This window comes from Tasmannia lanceolata, unplaced genomic scaffold (genome assembly GCF_043159265.1).
Source record: "Tasmannia lanceolata isolate RefF3 unplaced genomic scaffold, GAP_Taslan_0.1 ptg000012l, whole genome shotgun sequence".
Lineage (NCBI taxonomy): Eukaryota > Viridiplantae > Streptophyta > Magnoliopsida > Canellales > Winteraceae > Tasmannia > Tasmannia lanceolata.
The window spans coordinates 9,740,494-9,762,439 of NW_027518689.1; positions in this window are offsets into that span (position 1 = coordinate 9,740,494).

Below are 21,946 nucleotides of genomic sequence, written 5' to 3' on the forward strand. Positions count from 1 at the left end.
GTAGAATTTTCACCACTTGTGAACGTAAAATGAGAGGGTTTCGGTTGTTTTGGCGTTATGGTGGTTTAAATTTAGTGTGAAGTTTCGCACACTCTTTATGAAATGGGTCGGAACTCTCTCATTCCACCGAATTTTGGACATAAAAAAAGAAATTTACGGAGGTTCCAATTTTGGGTGACGTTTCGCACGCAGTCTTTTTGAAACGGACGGGAACTCTCTCATCCCACCGAATTTTGAAACGAGATTTGTTTCCCTTGAAAGTGAATTCGAAGACCTCCGAGTGGTAGAAATTTCACCACTTTCGGACTTCACATGAGAGAGTTACGGAGGTTTTAATTTTGGGCGAAGTTTCCCACAGTCTTTACTAAACGGATCGGAACTCTCCCGTCTCACGGAATTTTGAATTGAGATTCCTTTCCCCTGAAAGAGAGTTTGAAGACCTTCGAGTGGTAGAAATTTCACCACTTTTGGACTTCAAATGAGAAACTTACGGAGGTTTTAATTTTGGGTCACATTTCGCAGAATCATTATGAAACGAACCGGAACTCGCTCATTCCCCCGAATTTTGAAACGAGATTTCTTTCCCCTGAAAGTGAATTTTAAGCCCTCCCAGTGGAAGACATTTCACCACTTTTGGACTTAAAATGAGAGAGTTACGGATGTTTTAATTTTCGGTGACGTTTCGCACACTCTTTATTAAACGGACCGGAAGGCTGTCATCGCATCGAAATTTGAAAGGAGATGCCTTCCCCCTGGAGGAGAATTTCAAGGCCTCCGAGTGGTTGAAATTTCACCACTTATGGACTTAAAATGAGAAAGTTACGGAGGTTTAAATTTTCGGTGACATTTCTCAATCCCTTTGTGAAACGGACCGCAACTCTCTCATCCCACCGATTTTTGAAACGAGATTTCTTTCCCCTGAAAGTGAATTTCAAGACTTCCGAGTGGTTGAAATTACACCACTTTTGGACTTATAATGAGAGAGTTACGGAGGTTTTAATTTTGGGCGACGTTTCCCACAGTCCTTATTAAACGGACCGGAACTCTCCCGTCCCACCGAATTTTGAAATGCGATTCCTTTCCCCTGAAAGAGAATTTGAAGACCTTCGAGTGCTAGAAATTTCACCACTTCTGTACTTAACATGGGAAAGTTACAGAGGTTTTATTTTTAGGTCAGGTTTTGCAGACTCTTTATGAAATGAGCCGGACTTGCTCATTCCACCGAATTTTGAAACGAGGTTTTTTCCCCTGAAAGTGAATTTTAAGCCCTCCAACTGGAAGAAATTTCACTACTTTTGGACTTAAAATGAGGGAGTTACGGAGGTTTAAATTTTCGGAGACGTTTGGCACACTTTTTAGTAAACGGACCAGAAGTCTCTCATCGCACCGAAATTTGAAATGAGATGCCTTTCCCCTGAAAGAGAATTTGAAGACCTCCGAGTGGTTGAAATTTCACCACTTTTGGACTTAAAATGGGAGAGTTACGGAGGTTTTATTTTTAGCTCAGGTTTTGCAAACTCTTTATGAAATGAACCGCAACTTGCTCATTCCACCGAATTTTGAAACGAGGTTTCTTTCCCCTGAAAGTGAATTTTAAGCCCTCCAACTGGAAGAAATTTGACTACTTTTGGACTTAAAATGAGGGAGTTACGAAGGATTTAATTTTCGGAGACGTTTGCCACACTTTTTAGTAAACGGACCGGAAGTCTCTCATCGCACCGAAATTTGAAATGAGATGCCTTTCCGCTGAAAGAGAATTTGAAGACCTCCGAGTGGTTGAAATTTCACCACTTATGGACTTAAATTGAGAGAGTTACGGAGGTTTTAATTTTGGGTGACGTTTTACACAGTCTAAATTAAACGGACCGAAAGGCTGTCATCGCACCGAAATTTGAAATGAGATGCCTTTCCCCTGAAAGAGAATTTGAAGGCCTCCGAGTGGTTGAAACTTCACCACTTATGGACTTAAAACGAGAAAGTTACGGAGGTTTAAATTTTCGGTGACGTTTCTCACACCCTTTGTGAAACGGACCGCAACTCTCTCATCCCACCGATTTTTGAAACGAGATTTCTTTCCCCTGAAAGTGAATTTTAAGACTTTCGAGTGGTTGAAATTACACCACTTTTGGACTTAAAATGAGAGAGTAACGGAGGTTTTAAATTTGGGCGACGTTTCCCACAGTCCTTATTAAACAGACCAAAACTCTCCCGTCCCATCGAATTTTGAAAGGCGATTCCTTTCCCCTGAAAGGGAATTTGAAGACCCTCGAGTGGTAGAAATTTCACCACTTTTGCACTTAAAATGGGAAAGTTACGGAGGTTTAATTTTTGGGTCACGTTTCGCAGACTCTTTATGAAACGAACCGGAACTCGCTCATTCCACCAAATTTTGAAACGAGGTTTCTTTCCCCTGAAAGTGAATTTTAAGCCCCCCAACTGGAAGAAATTTCACTACTTTTGGACTTAAAATGAGGGAGTTACGGAGGTTTTAATTTTTGGAGACGTTTGGCACACTTTTTATTAAACGGACCGGAAGTCTCTCATCGCACCGAAATTTGAAATGAGATGCCTTTCCCCTGAAAGAGAATTTGAAGACCTCCGAGTGGTTGAAATTTCACCACTTATGGACTTAAAATGAGAAAGTTACGGAGGTTTTAATTTCTGGGGACGTTTCCCACACCCTTTGTAAAACGAACTGGAACTCTCTCATCCCACCGATTTTTGAAACGAGATTTCTTTCCCCTGAAAGTGAATTTCAAGAGTTCCGAGTGGTTGAAATTTCACCACTTTTGGACTTAAAGTGAGAGAGTTATGGAGGATTTAATTTTGGGTGACGTTTTACACACTCTTTTTTAAACGGACCGGAAGTCTCTCATCGCATCGAAATTTGAAATGAGACGCGTTTCCTTTGAAAGAGAATTTAAAGACCTCCGAGTGGTTGAAATTTCACCACTTATGGACTTAAAATGAGAGAGTTACGGAGGTTTTAATTTTCGGTGACGTTTGTCACACCCTTTGTAAAACGAACCGGAACTCTCTCATCCCACCGATTTTTGAAATTGAGATTCCTTTCCCCTGAAAGAGAGTTTGAAGACCTTCGAGTGGTAGAAATTTCACCACTTTTGGACTTAAAATAAGAAACTTACGGAGGTTTTCATTTTGGCTCACGTTTCGCAGAATCATTATGAAACGAACCGGAACTCGCTCATTCCCCCGAATTTTGAAACGAGATTTCTTTCCCCTGAAAGTGAATTTTAAGCCCTCCCAGTGGAAGAAATTTCACCACTTTTGGACTTAAAATGAGAGAGTTACGGATGTTTTAATTTTCAGTGATGTTTTGGCACACTCTTTATTAAACGGACCGGAAGGCTGTCATCGCACCGAAATTTGAAAGGAGATGCCTTCCCCCTGGAAGAGAATTTCAAGGCCTCCGAGTGGTTTAAATTTCACCACTTATGGACTTAAAATGAGAAAGTTACAGAGGTTTAAATTTTCGGTGACATTTCTCAATCCCTTTGTGAAACGGACCGCAACTCTCTCATCGCACCGATTTTTGAAACGAGATTTCTTTCCCCTGAAAGTGAATTTCAAGACTTTCGAGTGGTTGAAATTACACCACTTTTGGACTTAAAATGAGAGAGTTACGGAGGTTTTAATTTTGGGCGACGTTTCCCACAGTCCTTATTAAACGGACCATAACTCTCCCGTCCCACCGAATTTTGAAATGCGATTCCTTTCCCCTGAAAGAGAATTTGAAGACCTTCGAGTGGTAGACATTTCACCACTTTTGCACTTAAAATTGGAAAGTTACGGAGGTTTTATTTTTGGGTCACGTTTCGCAGACTCTTTATGAAACGAACCGGAACTCGCTCATTCCACCGAATTTTGAAATGAGGTTTCTTTCCCCTGAAAGTGAATTTTAAGCCCTCCAACTGGAAGAAATTTCACTACTTTTGGACATAAAATGAGGGAGTTACGGAGGTTTTAATTTTCGGAGACGTTTGGCACACTTTTTATTAAACGGAGCGGAAGTCTCTCATCGCACCGAAATTTGAAATGAGATGCCTTTCCCCTGAAAGAGAATTTGAAGACCTCTGAGTGGTTGAAATTTCACCACTTATGGACTTAAAATGAGAAAGTTACGGAGGTTTTAATTTCTGGTGACGTTTCTCACACCCTTTGTAAAACGAACTGCAACTCTCTCATCCCACCGATTTTTGAAACGAGATTTCTTTCCCCTGAAAGTGAATTTCAAGACTTCCGAGTAGTTGAAATTTCACCACTTTTGGATTTAAAATGAGAGAGTTATGGAGGTTTTAATTTTGGGTGACGTTTAACACACTCGTTATTAAACGGACCGGAAGTCTCTCATCGCATCGAAATTTGAAATGAGATGCCTTTCCTCTGAAAGAGAATTTGAAGACCTCCGAGTGGTTGAAATTTCACCACTTATGGACTTAAAATGAGAAAGTTACAGAGGTTTTAATTTTTGGTGACGTTTCTCACACCCTTTGTGAAACGGACCGGAACTCTCTCATCCCACCGATTTTTGAAATGAGATTTCTTTCCCTGATAGAGAATTTGACGACCTCCGAGTGGGAGAAATTTCACCAGTTTTGGAGTTAAATTGAGAAAGTTACGGAGGTTTTATTTTTAGGTGAGGTGTCGCACACTCTTTATGAAACGGATAGGAACTCCTTGACCCACCGAATTTTGAAACGAGGTTTCTTTCCCCTGAAATTGAATTTGAAGACCTTCTTGTGGTAGAGATTTTACCACTTTTGGACTTAAAATGATGAGAGCGTTACGGAGGTTTTAATTTTGAGTGACATTTCACAAGCTCTTTTTTAAACGGATCGGAACTCCCTCACCCCATCGAATTTTGAAACGAGATTTCTTTCCCCAGAAAGAGAATTTGAAGACCACCCAGTGGAAGAAATTTCACCCGTTTAGGACTTAAAAGGAGAAAGTTACAGAGGTTTAAATTTTGTGTGACGATTCGCACACTCTTTATGAAACGGTCCGGAACTCTCTCATCCCACCGAAATTTGAAATGAGATACCTTTCCACTGAAAAAGAATTTGTAGGCCTCCTAATGGTAGAATTTTCACCACTTGTGAACGGAAAATGAGAGGGTTTCGGTTGTTTCGGCGTTATGGTGGTTTAAATTTAGTGTGAAGTTTCGCACACTCTTTATGAAATGGGTCGGAACTCTCTCATTCCACCGAATTTTGGACATAAAATAAGAAATTTACGGAGGTTCCAATTTTGGGTGACGTTTCGCACGCAGTCTTTATGAAACAGACGGGAACTCTCTCATCCCAACGAATTTTGAAACGAGATATTTTTCCCTTGAAAGTGAATTCGAAGGCCTCCGAGTGGTAGAAATTTCACCACTTTCGGACTTCACATGAGAGAGTTATGGTGGTTTTAATTATGGGGGACGTTTCCCACAGTCTTTATTAAACGGACCAGAACTCTCCCGTCTCACGGAATTTTGAATTGAGATTCCTTTCCCCTGAAAGAGAGTTTGAAGACCTTCGAGTGGTAGAAATTTAACCACTTTTGGACTTAAAATGAGAAAGTTACGGAGGTTTTAATTTTGGGTCACGTTTCGCAGACTCTTTATGAAACGAACCGGAACTCGCTTATTCCATCGAGTTTTGAAACGAAATTTCTTTCCCCTGAAAGTGAATTTTAAGCCCTCCCAGTGGAAGAAATTTCACCACTTTTGGACTTAAAATGAGGGAGTTACGGAGGTTTTAATTTTCTGAGACGTTTCGCACACTCTTTATTAAACGGACCGGAAGCCTCTCATCGCACCGAAATTTGAAATGAGATGCCTTTCCCCTGAAAGATAATTTGAAGACCTTCGAGTGGTTGAAATTTCACCACTTATGGACTTAAAATGAGAAAGTTACGGAGATTTTAATTTTCGGTGACGTTTCTCACACCCTTTGTAAAACGAACGGGAACTCTCTCATCCCATCGATTTTTGAAACGAGATTTCTTTCCCCTGAAAGTGAATTTCAAGACTTCCGAGTGGTTGAAATTTCACCATTTTTGGACTTAAAATGAGAGAGTTACGGAGGTTTTAATTTTGGGTAACGTTTTACACACTCTAAATTAAACGCACCGGAACTCTCCCATCCCACCGAATTTTGAAACGAGATTCCTTTCCCCTGATAGAGAATTTGACGACCTCCGAGTGGGGGAAATTTCACCAGTTTTGGACATAAAATTAGAAAGTTACGGAGGTTTTATTTTTGGGTGACGTGTCGCAGACTCTTTATGAAACGGACAGGAACTTTCTGACCCACCGAATTTTGAAACGAGGTTTCTTTACCCTGAAAGTGAATTTGAAGACCTTCATGTGGTTGAAATTTTACCACATTTGGACTTAAAATGATAAGAGCGTTACGGAGGTTTCAATTTTGAGTGACATTTCACACACACTTTATTAAACGGACCGGAACTCTCCCGTCCCACCGAATTTTTAAATGAGATTCCTTTCCCCTGTAAGAGATTTTGAAGACCTTCGAGTGGTAGAAATTTCACCCTTTTGGACTTAAAATGATAAAGTTACGAAGGTTTTAATTTTGTGTGACATTTCGCACACTCTTTATGAAACAGGCCGGAACTCTCTCATCCCTCCGAAATTTGAAATGGTATACCTTTCCTCAGAAAAAGAATTTGTAGACCTCCTAGTGGTAGAAATCTCACCATTTTTGAATGTAAAATAGGAGGGTTATGGTTGTTTTGAGGTTCTAGTGGTTTAAATTTCGGGTGAAGTTTCGTGCACTCTTTATGAAACCGATCGGAACTCTCTCATCCCACCGAATTTGGAAACGAGATCCCTTTCCCCTGAAAGAGAATTTGAAGACCTCCGACTGGTTGAAATTTCACCACTTTTGGACATAAAATGAGAAAGTTACGGAGGTTTCAATTTTGGGTGACGTTTCGCACACCCTCTTTATGAAATGGACGGGAACTCTCTCATCCCACCGAATTTTGAAACGAGATTTGTTTCCCTCGAAAGTGAATTGGAAGACCTCCGAGTGGTAGAAATTTCACCACTTTCGGACTTAAAATGAGAGAGGTATGGAGGTTTTAATTTTGGACGACGTTTCCCACAGTCTTTATTAAACGGACCGGAACTCTCCCGTCCCACCGAATTTTTAAATGAGATTCCTTTCCCCTGTAAGAGATTTTGAAAACCTTCGAGTGGTAGAAATTTCACCACTTTTGGACTTAAAATGAGAAAGTTACGGAGGTTTTAATTTTGGGTCACGTTTCGCAGACTCTTTATGAAACGAACCGGAACTCGCTCATTCCACCGAATTTTGAAACGAAATTTCTTTCCCCTGAAAGTGAATTTTAAGCCCTCCCAGTGGAAGAAATTTCACCACTTTTGGACTTAAAATGAGGGAGTTACGGAGGTTTTAATTTTCTGAGACGTTTCGCACACTCTTTATTAAACGGACCGGAAGCCTCTCATCGCACCGAAATTTGAAATGAGATGCCTTTCCACTGAAAGAGAATTTGAAGACCTCCGAGTGGTTGAAATTTCACCACTTATGGACTTAAAATGAGAAAATTACGGAGATTTTAATTTTCGATGACGTTTCTCACACCCTTTGTAAAACGAACTGGAACTCTCTCATCCCACCGATTTTTGAAACGAGATTTCTTTCCCCTGAAAGTGAATTTCAAGACTTCCGAGTGGTTGAAATTTCACCATTTTTGGACTTAAAATGAGAGAGTTACGGAGGTTTTAATTTTGGGTGACGTTTTACACACTCTAAATTAAACGCACCGGAACTCTCCCATCCCACCGAATTTTGAAACGAGATTCCTTTCCCCTGATAGAGAATTTGACGACCTCCGAGTGGGGGAAATTTCACCAGTTTTGGACATAAAATTAGAAAGTTACGGAGGTTTTATTTTTGGGTGACGTGTCGCAGACTCTTTATGAAACGGACAGGAACTTTCTGACCCACCGAATTTTGAAACGAGGTTTCTTTACCCTGAAAGTGAATTTGAAGACCTTCATGTGGTTGAAATTTTACCACATTTGGACTTAAAATGATGAGAGCGTTACGGAGGTTTCAATTTTGAGTGACATTTCACACGCACTTATTTAAACGGATCGGAACTCCCTCACCCCACCTAATTTTGAACCGAGATTTCTTTCCCTGAAAGAGAATTTGAAGACCACCCAGTGGAAGAAATTTCACCCTTTTGGACTTAAAATGATAAAGTTACGAAGGTTTTAATTTTGTGTGACATTTCGCACACTCTTTATGAAACAGGCCGGAACTCTCTCATCCCTCCGAAATTTGAAATGGTATACCTTTCCTCAGAAAAAGAATTTGTAGACCTCCTAATGGTAGAAATTTCACCACTTTTGAATGTAAAATAGGAGGGTTATGGTTGTTTTGAGGTTCTGGTGGTTTAAATTTCGGGTGAAGTTTCGTGCACTCTTTATGAAACGGATCGGAACTCTCTCATCCCACCGAATTTTGAAACGAGATCCCTTTCCCCTGAAAGAGAATTTGAAGACCTCCGACTGGTTGAAATTTCACCACTTTTGGACATAAAATGAGAAAGTTACAGAGGTTTCAATTTTGGGTGACGTTTCGCACACCCTCTTTATGAAATGGACGGGAACTCTCTCATCCCACCAAATTTTGAAACGAGATTTCTTTCCCTCGAAAGTGAATTGGAAGACCTCCGAGTGGTAGAAATTTCACCACTTTCGGACTTAAAATGAGAGAGGTACGGAGGTTTTAATTTTGGACGACGTTTCCCACAGTCTTTATTAAACGGACCGGAACTCTCCCGTCCCACCGAATTTTTAAATGAGATTCCTTTCCCCTGTAAGAGATTTTGAAGACCTTCGAGTGGTAGAAATTTCACCCTTTTGGACTTAAAATGATAAAGTTACGAAGGTTTTAATTTTGTGTGACATTTCGCACACTCTTTATGAAACAGGCCGGAACTCTCTCATCCCTCCGAAATTTGAAATGGTATACCTTTCCTCAGAAAAAGAATTTGTAGACCTCCTAGTGGTAGAAATCTCACCATTTTTGAATGTAAAATAGGAGGGTTATGGTTGTTTTGAGGTTCTAGTGGTTTAAATTTCGGGTGAAGTTTCGTGCACTCTTTATGAAACCGATCGGAACTCTCTCATCCCACCGAATTTGGAAACGAGATCCCTTTCCCCTGAAAGAGAATTTGAAGACCTCCGACTGGTTGAAATTTCACCACTTTTGGACATAAAATGAGAAAGTTACGGAGGTTTCAATTTTGGGTGACGTTTCGCACACCCTCTTTATGAAATGGAGGGGAACTCTCTCATCCCACCGAATTTTGAAACGAGATTTGTTTCCCTCGAAAGTGAATTGGAAGACCTCCGAGTGGTAGAAATTTCACCACTTTCGGACTTAAAATGAGAGAGGTATGGAGGTTTTAATTTTGGACGACGTTTCCCACAGTCTTTATTAAACGGACCGGAACTCTCCCGTCCCACCGAATTTTTAAATGAGATTCCTTTCCCCTGTAAGAGATTTTGAAAACCTTCGAGTGGTAGAAATTTCACCACTTTTGGACTTAAAATGAGAAAGTTACGGAGGTTTTAATTTTGGGTCACGTTTCGCAGACTCTTTATGAAACGAACCGGAACTCGCTCATTCCACCGAATTTTGAAACGAAATTTCTTTCCCCTGAAAGTGAATTTTAAGCCCTCCCAGTGGAAGAAATTTCACCACTTTTGGACTTAAAATGAGGGAGTTACGGAGGTTTTAGTTTTCTGAGTCGTTTCGCACACTCTTTATTAAACGGACCGGAAGCCTCTCATCGCACCGAAATTTGAAATGAGATGCCTTTTCACTGAAAGAGAATTTGAAGACCTCCGAGTGGTTGAAATTTCACCACTTATGGACTTAAAATGAGAAAATTACAGAGGTTTTAATTTTCGGTGACGTTTCTCACACCCTTTGTAAAACGAACTGGAACTCTCTCATCCCACCGATTTTTGAAACGAGATTTCTTTCCCCTGAAAGTGAATTTCAAGACTTCCGAGTGGTTGAAATTTCACAATTTTTGGACATAAAATTAGAAAGTTACGGAGGTTTTATTTTTGGGTGACGTGTCGCAGACTCTTTATGAAACGGACAGGAACTTTCTGACCCACCGAATTTTGAAACGAGGTTTCTTTACCCTGAAAGTGAATTTGAAGACCTTCATGTGGTTGAAATTTTACCACATTTGGACTTAAAATGATGAGAGCGTTACGGACGTTTCAATTTTGAGTGACATTTCACACGCTCTTATTTAAACGGATCGGAACTCCCTCACCCCACCAAATTTTGAACCGAGATTTCTTTCCCTGAAAGAGAATTTGAAGACCACCCAGTGGAAGAAATTTCACCCTTTTGGACTTAAAATGATAAAGTTACGAAGGTTTTAATTTTGTGTGACACTTCGCACACTCTTTATGAAACAGGCCGGAACTCTCTCATCCCTCCGAAATTTGAAATGGTATACCTTTCCTCAGAAAAAGAATTTGTAGACCTCCTAATGGTAGAAATTTCACCACTTTTGAATGTAAAATGGGAGGGTTATGGTTGTTTTGAGGTTCTGGTGGTTTAAATTTCGGGTGAAGTTTCATGCACTCTTTATGAAACGGATCTGAACTCTCTCATCCCACCGAATTTTGAAACGAGATCCCTTTCCCCTGAAAGAGAATTTGAAGACCTCCGACTGGTTGAAATTTCACCACTTTTGGACATAAAATGAGAAAGTTACGGAGGTTTCAATTTTGGGTGACGTTTCGCACACCCTCTTTATGAAATGGGCGGGAACTCTCTCATCCCACCAAATTTTGAAACGAGATTTCTTTCCCTCGAAAGTGAATTGGAAGACTTCCGAGTGGTAGAAATTTCACCACTTTCGGACTTAAAATGAGAGAGGTACGGAGGTTTTAATTTTGGACGACGTTTCCCACAGTCTTTATTAAACGGACCGGAACTCTCCCGTCCCACCGAATTTTTAAATGAGATTCCTTTCCCCTGTAAGAGATTTTGAAGACCTTCGAGTCCTAGAAATTTCACCACTTTTGGACTTAAAATGAGAAAGTTACGGAGGTCTTAATTTTGGGTCACGTTTCGCAGACTCTTTATGAAACGAACCGGAACTCGCTCATTCCACCGAATTTTGAAACGAAATTTCTTTCCCCTGAAAGTGAATTTTAAGCCCTCCCAGTGGAAGAAATTTCACCACTTTTGGACTTAAAATGAGGGAGTTACGGAGGTTTTAGTTTTCTGAGTCGTTTCGCACACTCTTTATTAAACGGACCGGAAGCCTCTCATCGCACCGAAATTTGAAATGAGATGCCTTTCCCCTGAAAGAGAATTTGAAGACCTCCGAGTGGTTGAAATTTCACCACTTATGGACTTAAAATGAGAAAATTACGGAGATTTTAATTTTCGATGACGTTTCTCACACCCTTTGTAAAACGAACTGGAACTCTCTCATCCCACCGATTTTTGAAACGAGATTTCTTTCCCCTGAAAGTGAATTTCAAGACTTCCGAGTGGTTGAAATTTCACCATTTTTGGACTTAAAATGAGAGAGTTACGGAGGTTTTAATTTTGGGTGACGTTTTACACACTCTAAATTAAACGCACCGGAACTCTCCCATCCCACCGAATTTTGAAACGAGATTCCTTTCCCCTGATAGAGAATTTGACGACCTCCGAGTGGGGGAAATTTCACCAGTTTTGGACATAAAATTAGAAAGTTACGGAGGTTTTATTTTTGGGTGACGTGTCGCAGACTCTTTATGAAACGGACAGGAACTTTCTGACCCACCGAATTTTGAAACGAGGTTTCTTTACCCTGAAAGTGAATTTGAAGACCTTCATGTGGTTGAAATTTTACCACATTTGGACTTAAAATGATGAGAGCGTTACGGAGGTTTCAATTTTGAGTGACATTTCACACGCTCTTATTTAAACGGATCGGAACTCCCTCACCCCACCAAATTTTGAACCGAGATTTCTTTCCCTGAAAGAGAATTTGAAGACCACCCAGTGGAAGAAATTTCACCCTTTTGGACTTAAAATGATAAAGTTACGAAGGTTTTAATTTTGTGTGACACTTCGCACACTCTTTATGAAACAGGCCGGAACTCTCTCATCCCTCCGAAATTTGAAATGGTATACCTTTCCTCAGAAAAAGAATTTGTAGACCTCCTAATGGTAGAAATTTCACCACTTTTGAATGTAAAATGGGAGGGTTATGGTTGTTTTGAGGTTCTGGTGGTTTAAATTTCGGGTGAAGTTTCGTGCACTCTTTATGAAACGGATCGGAACTCTCTCATCCCACCGAATTTTGAAACGAGATCCCTTTCCCCTGAAAGAGAATTTGAAGACCTCCGACTGGTTGAAATTTCACCACTTTTGGACATAAAATGAGAAAGTTACGGAGGTTTCAATTTTGGGTGACGTTTCGCACACCCTCTTTATGAAATGGGCGGGAACTCTCTCATCCCACCAAATTTTGAAACGAGATTTCTTTCCCTCGAAAGTGAATTGGAAGACCTCCGAGTGGTAGAAATTTCACCACTTTCGGACTTAAACTGAGAGAGGTACGGATGTTTTAATTTTGGACGACGTTTGCCACAGTCTTTATTAAACGGACCGGAACTCTCCCGTCCCACCGAATTTTGAAATGAGATTCCTTTCCCCTGTAAGAGATTTTGAAGACCTTCGAGTGCTAGAAATTTCACCACTTTTGGACTTAAAATGAGAAAGTTACAGAGGTCTTAATTTTGGGTCACGTTTCGCAGACTCTTTATGAAACGAACCGGAACTCGCTCATTCCACCGAATTTTGAAACAAAATTTCTTTCCCCTGAAAGTGAATTTTAAGCCCTCCCAGTGGAAGAAATTTCACCACTTTTGGACTTAAAATGAGGGAGTTACGGAGGTTTTAATTTTCTGAGACGTTTCGCACACTCTTTATTAAACGGACAGGAAGCCTCTCATCGCACCGAAATTTGAAATGAGATGCCTTTCCCCTGAAAGAGAATTTGAAGACCTCCGAGTGGTTGAAATTTCACCACTTACGGACTTAAAATGAGAAAGTTACGGAGGTTTTAATTTCCGGTGACGTTTCTCACACCCTTTGTAAAACGAATTGGAACTCTCTCATCCCACCGATTTTTTAAACGAGATTTCTTTCCCCTGAAAGTGAATTTCAAGGCTTCCGAGTGGTTGAAATTTCACCACCTTTGGACTTAAAATGAGAGAGTTACTGAGGTTTTAATTTTGGGTGACGTTTTACACACTCTAAATTAAACGCACGAGAACTCTCCCATCCCACCGAATTTTGAAACGAGATTCCTTTCCCCTGATAGAGAATTTGACGTCCTCCGAGTGGGAGAAATTTCACCAGTTTTAGACTTAAAATGAGAAAGTTACGGAGGTTCTATGTTTGAGTGACGTGTCGCAGACCCTTTATGAAACGAACAGGAACTCTCTGACCCACCGAATTTAGAAACGAGATTTCTTTCCCCTGAAAGTGAATTTCAAGACTTCCGAGTGGTTGAAATTTCACCATTTTTGGACTTAAAATGAGAGAGTTACGGAGGTTTTAATTTCGGGTGACGTTTTACACACTCTAAATTAAACGCACCGGAACTCTCCCATCCCACCGAATTTTGAAACGAGATTCCTTTCCCTTGATAGAGAATTTGACGACCTCCGAGTGGGAGAAATTTCACCAGTTTTGGACATAAAATTAGAAAGTTACGGAGCTTTTATTTTTGGGTGACGTGTCGCAGACTCTTTATGAAACGGACAGGAACTCTCTGACCCACCGAATTTTGAAACGAGGTTTCTTTACCCTGAAAGTGAATTTGAAGACCTTCATGTGGTTGAAATTTTACCACATTTGGACTTTAAATGATGAGAGCGTTACGGAGGTTTCAATTTTGAGTGACATTTCACACGCTCTTTTTTAAACGGATCGGAACTCCCTCACCCCACCGAATTTTGAAACCAGATTTCTTTCCCCTGAAAGAGAATTTGAATACCACCCAGTGGAAGAAATTTAACCCCTTTTGGACTTAAAATGAGAACGTTACGGAGGTTTTCATTTTGTGTGACATTACGCACACTCTTTATAAAACAGGCCGGAACTCTCTAATCCTACCGAAATTTGAAATGAGATACCTTTCCTATGAAAAAGAATTTGTAGACCTCCTAATGGTAGAAGTTTCACCACTTTTGAACGTAAAATGAGAGGGATACGGTTGTTTTGGGGTTCTGGTGGTTTAAATTTAGGCTGAAGTTTCGCACACTCGATACGAAACGGATCGGAACCCTCTCATCGCACCGAATTTTGAAACGAGATCCCTTTCGCCTGAAAGACCTCCGACTGGTTGAAATTTCACCACTTTTGGACCTAAAATGAGAAAGTTACGGAGGTTTCAATTTTAGGTGACATTTCGCACACACTCTTTACGACACGGACGGGAATTCTCTCATCCCACCGAATTTTGAAACGAGATTTCTTTCCCTTGAAAGTGAATTCGAAGAGCTCCGAGTGATAGAAATTTCACCACTTTCAGACTTAAAATGAGGGAGTTATGGAGGTCTTAATTTTGGGTGACGTTTCCCACAGTCTGTATTAAACGGACCGGAACTCTCCCGTCCCACCGAATTTTGGAATGAGAATCCTTTCCCCTGATAGAGAATTTGACGACCTCCGAGTGGGAGAAATTTCACCAGTTTTGGACATAAAATTAGAAAGTTACGGAGGTTTTATTTTTGGGTGACGTGTCGCAGACTCTTTATGAAACGGAGAGGAACTCTCTGACCCACCGAATTTTGAAACGAGGTTTCTTTACCCTGAAAGTGAATTTGAAGACCTTCATGTGGTTGAAATTTTACCACATTTGGACTTAAAATGATGAGAGCGTTACGGAGGTTTCAATTTTGAGTGACATTTCACACGCTCTTTTTTAAACGGATCGGAACTCCCTCACCCCACGGAATTTTGAAACCAGATTTCTTTCCCCTGAAAGAGAATTTGAATACCACCCAGTGGAAGAAATTTAACCCCTTTTGGACTTAAAATGAGAACGTTACGAAGGTTTTAATTTTGTGTGACATTTCGCACACTCTTTATAAAACAGGCCGGAACTCTCTCATCCCACCGAAATTTGAAATGAGATACCTTTCCTATGAAAAAGAATTTGTAGACCTCCTAATGGTAGAAATTTCACCACTTTTGAACGTAAAATGAGAGAGTTACGGTTGTTTTGGGGTTCTGGTGGTTTAAATTTAGGGTGAAGTTTCGCACACTCTATATGAAACGGATCGGAACTCTCTCATCGCACCGAATTTTGAAACGAGATTCCTTTCGCCTGAAAGACCTCCGACTGGTTGAAATTTCACCACTTTTGGACCTAAAATGAGAAAGTTACGATGGTTTCAATTTTTGGTGACATTTCGCACACACTCTTTACGAAACGGACGGGAATTCTCTCATCCCACCGAATTTTGAAACGAGATTTCTTTCCCTTGAAAGTGAATTCGAAGAGCTCCGACTGATAGAAATTTCACCACTTTCAGACTTAAAATGAGGGAGTTACGGAGGTTTTAATTTTGGGCGACGTTTCCCACAGTCTGTCTTAAACGGACCGGAACTCTCCCTTCCCACCGAATTTTGGAATGAGATTCCTTTCCCCTGATAGAGAATTTGACGACCTCCGAGTGGGAGAAATTTCACCAGTTTTGGACATAAAATTAGAAAGTTACGGAGGTTTTATTTTTGGGTGACGTGTCGCAGACTCTTTATGAAACGGACAGGAACTCTCTGACCCACCGAATTTTGAAACGAGGTTTCTTTACTCTGAATGTGAATTTGAAGACCTTCATCTGGTAGAAATTTTACCACTTTTGGACTTAAAACGATGAGAGCATTACGGAGGTTTTAATTTTGAGTAACATTTCACAAGCTCTTTTTTAAACGGATCGGAACTCCCTCACGCCACCGAATTTTGAAATGAGATTTCTTTCCCCTGAAAGAGAATTTCAAGACCACCCAGTGGAAGAAATTTCACCCCTTTTGGACCTAAAATGAAAAACTTACGGACGTTTTAATTTTGTCTGACATTTCATACACTCTTTATGAAACGGGCCGGAACTCTCTCATCCCTCCGAAATTTGAAATGAGATAACTTTCCTCTGAAAAAAGAATTTGTAGACCTCCTAATGGTAGAAATTTCATCACTTTTGAACGTAAAATGAGAGGGTTACGGTTGTTTTGGGGTTCTAGTGGTTTAAATTTATGGTGAAGTTTCGCACACTCTATATGAAACGGATCGGAACTCTCTCATCGCACCGAATTTTGAAACGAGATCCCTTTCGCCTAAAAGACCTCCGACTGGTTGAAATTTCACCACTTTTGGACCTAAAATGAGAAAGTTACGGAGGTTTCAATTATGGGTGACATTTCGCACACACTCTTTACGAAACGGACGGGAATTTTCTCATCCCACCGAATTTTGAAACGAGATTTCTTTCCCTTGAAATTGAATTCGAAGAGCTCCGAGTGATATAATGTAAGCCCAAGGGTTCCCCATGGGTTCATTCAATCACCTTGTTTCGATGATTAACAAACACAAATTGATTAGTCGTTTATGGACTGATCAGTTGCCTTGAGTGTTGTGTCTTAGACAGGAACTTGACATGCTTGACATGTCATATCGCCATTACACAATGCAACACAACACATGCTTGAGGATCAACATGCAAAGGAGCTTGAACACATTGGTGGCATCATCCTTGGAAGATGTTAAAGCAAGGAGCTCAAGTGAAGATCCCACAAGCAATCCAAGAACCACATTGAAGATCAAATGAAGATTGGCTCAAGAGTTCATTCAAGAGAGTGTTCAAAAGGGTAGTATGTATCACCTTTCTCTCTTGTGTTTTCTCTTGATCAAGGTACATCTTAAAACCCCTAAAAATATGTTTTTCAAAGAGACTAACACACCCTTTAAGGACTTAAATGGATAAGTGAATGGCCATGGTGGTGTACCAACATGTTGGGACCCATATGGCATTCAACACAAGAAAGAACAAAACAGAGTTCCGAAGCAACAACCTGGACCAGCAACTAAATCCTATCAAAACTTATTTCAAATATTTTTAAATATTTTTGAAAATATTTTTAACAGATAGCTCTCATTTTTCTCATATCCGTAGAGTATAAGAACGTCAAAATCCGACGAGAAATGAGGGAGATATGAATTTTACAAGTTAGGAACATCCTGCTGGAAAACCAGTCTCGGAGCTCTGAGAATTTTCTCGGAACTCCGAGCTCGGAACTCCGAGAAATCTCTCGGAGCTCCGAGAAAACAGTCAGGGACAAAAAATTATAGCCGTTGCGGCTACAACGGCTAGTGGATTTTTTGACCCTAAAAGTACCACTTTGCCCCTCAAACGGTCATATTGAGTTGGGAACCTATATATACAAGTTGTATGGTTTCAAAACACTAGATGAACATTGTCCAACTCTAAAAAACCCTAGAAACACACTTGCAATCATTATTGGGTTAATTTCTCTCAACCAAACTCATTGTGCCTTGATTAGTGAAAATCATTTGAGATTGGTTTAGGCTTAAACTTGTTTATTTCTTAGAGAACATTATGAGAGCTTCATTGTGCATTGTAGCCTACTTAGAGGCAAATCTATCTATCTTCTTCGGAAAACGCTTAGATCTCGGCGGTGTAGGAGAGACAAGAAAGGTGGAAGGGCATCCGGTGTTAATTCCCTTGGGTGGAGCGCTTAGAACTCGGCGAAGTAGGAGAGTCATTGTAAAGGTGGAAGGACATCCTCATTTAATTCCCTTAGAGTGTAAAAGCCTCGGAGCCGGGCGTCGTGGAGGTTTCAATAGTGGAAATCCTCAAGTGCGACCTTGAGTAGAGTGGAGTAGGCCGTTTGCCGAACCACTATAAATCTTTGTGTCACTTGTGTGATTGGTATTTCTCTCACTCCCTCTCACTCTCTTATTTATTTGTGCTTGCATTTTTACATATTTAGAATTGAGTGAGTAGTTAGCATCTTGATTTTAATTAAATAATCTTAACCTTGCTAACTAGGCTATTAAATCACCTAATTAAGTTTGCTAATCAAAAAGGGTTTTGAACTTATATTAATTTGTATTATTGTTTTAAGTTCAACCATTTCAAACTTAATTAAACAAGGGATAAAACTAGGGTGAAATTAGTAAAAGTTTTTAAAAGGTAAAAGTTTTATAAACATCCTATTCACCCCCCCTCTAGGTTGCCAAACCGAGTCACCCCTCGGATTTCAGTTGGTATCAGAGCTTGGGCTCTTGATTAAGACCCTAACCGGTTAAGAGTTAAAAGATCAAACTTTTTGGCAACTTAAAATATGGGATCTAGACTACCTATTTTGGATGGTTCGGATTATGGATCATGGTTGATCCATATGAAGACGTACTTAAAAGGTCTAGATAAAGATATGTTAAAGATAATTGAAAATGGTTTTGATTTAAATGTTAAATCTAAAAGATCAAATGATTATGATAAAAAATTATCTTTACTAAATACAAAAGCCCTAATTGCAATATGTTGTGCATTACCACCTAACATTTATGAAAATGTATCCTCTTGTAAAAATGCTAAAAATATTTTGGACTCTATTGAAAATCTTCAAAATCAAAACATGTGCTTAATGGGATTATCTAATGTAGACCCCTTGGATAATGCCGAATTCACACTTGAAGAACTTGTTGAAAATGTCCAAGAATTACATAAGAAACTTGAGGATCAACTAGCTAAAAATTCAAACTTGAAAAACAATTTAGCTAGTATTCACAAGGAGTTTAGGTCACTAGAAATAGATCATGCACATCTTAGTGAAGAAAATGAAAATTTTAAAAAAGATTTTATTGAACTAAGTAATACCATTGCTTCACTAAGAGAGGAAAATCAACTCCTTAAAGAAGAAGAGAAAATCAAAATGTTTTCATCTCTTGAATCAATGAATTTTAAAACGAAAATCAATGATTTGATAATTAAGAATGAAACATTAAAGTTGGATAATCATAAGTTACAAGAGAATGTAAAATTCAATTGCCATCATTATCACTCTTGTAATTCATCATGTTCATCCCGTCCATCTACCTACCCTTATGCATCTTGTGACTATTGTGATAGATTTGGACATTACAAATCTAAATGCATGTTTAGATTTGTAAAAAGTAGTAAGTTTATTTGGGTTAGAAAAGATAAATTAAGTAGAACAAACTTGCTTGGAACCAACATGGTTTGGGTTCCAAAATCCCCTACTTGAATCACATCATATGATTAGTAGATTTAGGGGTAATGAGCTTAAAATGAAATATCTTTTGATAGATTTGTTTGTGTAGATACCATGTACTTATTCTTGTTTGATTCTCATGTATCTATACGTTCTACTCTAAGTGCACACACTATGATTTAGATCTTATTGCACTTAGTATTCATCCACATTCATGCCACTATAGAATTTAATGTGAAAACCATAATTTGATCCTAATAGAATATACAACCACATCACTTGCCCATGTGTTCAAATTAAATCTACAAGTATATCCCTAGCATTTGAACCCATATTGGTAGTTGCTAGTAATTACATTAAATGATCACATCTTTCTAGCAAAACCAAAGGAAACTCATAGGTTTAAGACTTGAACCTAAATGGTTTTAAAATCCTTGCTCTCTTCCCAAAATTCATAAAAGGATATAATTTGTAAGGAAGTTGAAAATATGCCTAGATTCAATGTATCACTTGAAATGAAAATATCATAGGAATCTAGAATCATATTTGGGCATTTACTCACTTGAGTAAAATTAAAATTCACTATGGTGGTTGTGTACACTAGATTATGATGGGAACATATATCTCCCACACATCTTGGTTTTCAATGGGCTTATGCACTATGTGCTTAATGCCTTATCTTTACATTTGTGGTATGTGAATGTAGGAAGAAGATGTTTGGACCATGTACCTTATGTATCATGATCATTGTGTCCAAACATGGTAGACTATCCATGGAAGCTTTGATATAGATCATATCTTCCTCATGATTACCCATAGTGGTATACTCTCACTCATGAGCCATGGATGTCTCTCTTAGACATGGTTCTTTAATGTCCATTCTTCTATGTCTAAGTTCTATAGAATCAAGTCAAATTGGAATTCTCATATATATATTCTATAGATATCACCCCTTGGTTGATTATATCTACATGTATGAGATGTCAAACTTTAACTTAAAAGTCACTCAATTGGTGCCCTTAGCCTTCTTAGATTCTAAGAGGGAGATGGTACACTCACCGTAATTAAAATATCTAACAAATTGGCATTGTGCCAACCTCTCAAACATGAATAGGTATACATTTACATGTGATCTCCCTGGCTAGTTATATATGTTGCATACTTAGGGAAGTAAAACTTAAATTTGAAAAATATTATATCACATTTAGGGGGAGCATGAGCCAAAGATTGAACATCTTTTGTGCTATGCTTGTTTATCATGATGAGCTAGACTATGACTATCATTTTATCATGATAAACCGACACTTGGAGAGTAAAGTGTCTTCGTAGCCCAAGGGTTGATCTAAAATCATTCATTTGAAGATCCCTTAGAGTCTATGTTAGGACTACCCTTTGGATTCATGCATTGCATGACTCTCTTTCAAAGGGGGAGCTTAAAGGTCAAGATTTGTCCTTAGTGGCTTATCATATGATACTCAATGTATATATCATTTGGATTATGATAAGTACACCCATTAGGAGCCATGATTGCTCCATATGTGGTTAGTTCGGGCTTGTCTTATGCTCCTAAATTGGTATCATCTAGCATGTGACTGTTTTAAGACAAAAAGCCCATAGCCTAGGACTTAAAGTCATATCTTTTAGGCTTTTAGACTTATCTTGGATGATCTAGATTGGTATCATCTATTCCAAGAATAATTTTTGATGGCCAAGCATTCAATTGTCATATCTTTGGCCTATTGTGTAATGTCATACCTTGTTTTTATATAAGGCAAATGACAAATACAAAGGGGAGAGATTACCTTTGCTATATTCATGTTTAAAATGACTATAATGACTTGCTTATATAGTTCATTTTTTCATTCCCCACCTATATGTGCTTATATGTTCATACTTTAACAAAAAAAAAAAAAAAAAAAAAAAAAAAAAAAGGCTTAAATGTTCATCTTTTTGAATTTTGTGCTCAATCTTGAATATCTTTCTTGTTTCCCATTCATAGGAGAAAATTATACTTTGTAATCTTAATCTCTATGAATTTGATTGCTTATCATGTGTACTTACACATCACCTCATGATAAGATTCTAATAGGAATTTTAAAAATAAAAGGGGGCTTATCATGCTAAGTCTAAAACTTGCTTAATTTCTTTCATGATAAGTAAAATATAAGCTTTAACTTGCTAATCTATTACTATATTATGGGTCATAGGGTAGATTTATATTGGAATTATATATATACTAAGATATACCCTAAAAAGTTGTGCTAAATTTGGAATGTCTCTTTGTTTTTCCAACATAGGCTTGATTTGTTTTGTGTCATTCCTTTCCTATGTTGATTATCTCTTATCATGCCATATATACATTAATTTAATTGGTAAATCATGACAAGAAACTAGGGGGAGCATCATATTCTCATTGTATATCTTGATGCTTTATGTATTGTGCTTAAGTGCTTAATTCTTCCTTTTTGCTTATGCCAAAAGGGGGAGAATTTGTATAATTGATTATATCCATTATCATATGCATTCTTGTATTATACCTTGTTGAATATATCTCATGCATATGTTGAGGGGGAGTAGTCATGATT